Here is a 2,274-nt window from a genome sequence, read left to right as displayed (position 1 = left end):
CGGGGGCGAGAGGCTCCATCGCCAGCCCCGGGGGCGCTGGGGGGTGCAGGGTGCATGGGGAGGGGTGTAGGTGGGGGGGTGTAGTGTGGTGGGGGGGTGTATGGGGGTGTACGCGTGGCAGGGTGTGTGCGTGGAGAATGTATGGGAGTGTATGTATGGTAGAAAGTATATATGGGGCAATACGGGGTGTAGGTATGGGGAGTGTGTGTATGGGGGTGTACATGTGGCAGGGTGTATGTGTGGGGTGTGTGTGGGGAGAGAGAATGTATGAGGTTGTATTTATGGGCCTGTACATCTGGCAGGGTGTGTGTGCAGGGGTATATGTGTGGCGTGTATGTATTGGGTGTACATGYGTAGGGGTGTATGTGTGGTGGGGTGTATGTGTGTGCTGTATGTGTGGCAGGGTGTACATGTGGCAGGGGTGTATGTGTGGAGTATAGTGTGGCGGGGTGTACATGTGGCAGGGTGTATGTGTGGGGTGTATAGTGGGGTATACATGTGGTGTGGTGTATGTGTAGGGGTATATGTGTGGGCTGATGTGTGGTGGGGTGTACATGTGGCAGGGTGTATGTGTGGGGTGTATATGTGGCAGGGTGTACATGTGGTGGGGTGTATGTGTGGGGCATATGTGTGGTAGGGTGTATATGTGGGGGCATATGTGTGTGGTGTACATGTGGCAGGGTGAACATGTGGTGGGGTGTACGTGTGGGGGTACCCCACATATGGGGGTGTATGTGTGGCAGGGTGTACATGTGGTGGGGTGTATGTGTGGGGCATATGTGTGGTAGGGTGTATATGTGGGGGCGTATGTGTGGGGTGTACATGTGGCAGGGTGAACATGTGGTGAGGTGTACATGTGGGGGTGTATGTGTGGGGGTGTATGTGTGGCGTGGGTGTACATGTGGCAGGGTGTGTGGGGCGGTGTATGTGAGGTGGGGTGTATGTGTGGGGCATATGTGTGGTGGGGTGTATATGTGGGGGCATGTGTGTGGTGTACATGTGGCAGGGTGAACATGTGGTGGGGTGTACGTGTGGGGGTACCCCACATATGGGGGTGTATGTGTGGCGGGGTGTCTGTGTGGGGTGTATGTGTGGGGTGGGTGTACATGTGGTGGGGTGTATGTGTGGGGGCGTATGTGTGGGGTGTACATGTGGCAGGGTGAACATGTGGTGAGGTGTACATGTGGGGGTGTATGTGTGGGGGTGTATGTGTGGCGTGGGTGTACATGTGGCAGGGTGTACATGGGTGTATGTGTGGCAGGGTGTATGTTTGGGGGGGGTGTATGTGTGGCAGTGTGTTAATGTTTAGAGGTGTACGTGTGTCAGGGTGTATGTGTGGCATGGTTGTACATGTGGTGGGGTGTATGTGCGGGCTGTATATGTGGCGGGGTGTATGCGGGCTGTATGTGTGGGGTGTATGTGTGGCAGGGTGTACATGTGGCAGGGTGTGTGTGTGGGGTGCATGTGTGGTGGGGTATATGTGCAGGGGTGTATATGTGGGGTTCATGTGTGGCGGGGTGTACATGTGTGGCGGGGGGTTATGTGTGGCGTGGGTGTACATGTGGCAGGGTGTGTGGGGCGGTGTATGTGAGGCGGGGTGTATGTATGGGGTGTATGTGTGGTGGTGTGTATGTGTGGGGGTATATGTGTGGGGTGTACATGTGGCGGGGTGTATGTGTGGGGTGTATGTGCAGGGGTGTATGTGTGGCAGGGTGTACATGTGGTGGGGGTATATGTGTGGGGTGTACATGTGGTGGGGTGAACATGTGGTGAGGTGTACATGTGGGGGTGTATGTGTGGGGGGTGTATGTGTGGTGTGGGTATACATGTGGCGGGGTGAACATGTGGGATGTATGCGTGGTGGGGTGTACGTGTGGCGGGGTGTATGTGTGGCAGAGTGTACATGTGGTGGGGTGTGTGTGTGGGTGTATGTGTGGCGGGGTGTATGTGTGGGGTTCATGTGTGGCAGGGTGTACATGTGGGCTGTGGGGGGTGTATGTGTGGCATGGGTGTACATGTGGTGGGGTGTGTGTGTGGGTGTATGTGTCGTGGGGTGTACATGTAGCAGGGTATATGTGTGGCAGCATGTATGTGGCGAGGTATATGTGCAGGGGTGTATGTGTGGGGTGCACATGTGACGGGGGTGCACACGTGGCGGGGTGTGTGTGGAGGGGAGTATGTGTGGGGCGTATGTGTGGCGGGGAGTACATGTGGTGGGGGTATGTTTGGGGTGTATGCGTGGTGGGGTGTATGTGTGGCAGGGTGTACATGTAG

Source organism: Rhea americana, unplaced genomic scaffold (assembly GCF_003343005.1).
Source record: "Rhea americana isolate MKP2758 unplaced genomic scaffold, rheAme1 scaffold_276, whole genome shotgun sequence".
NCBI classification, from domain to species: domain Eukaryota; kingdom Metazoa; phylum Chordata; class Aves; order Rheiformes; family Rheidae; genus Rhea; species Rhea americana.
Note: the sequence above shows the minus strand (reverse complement) of the source record.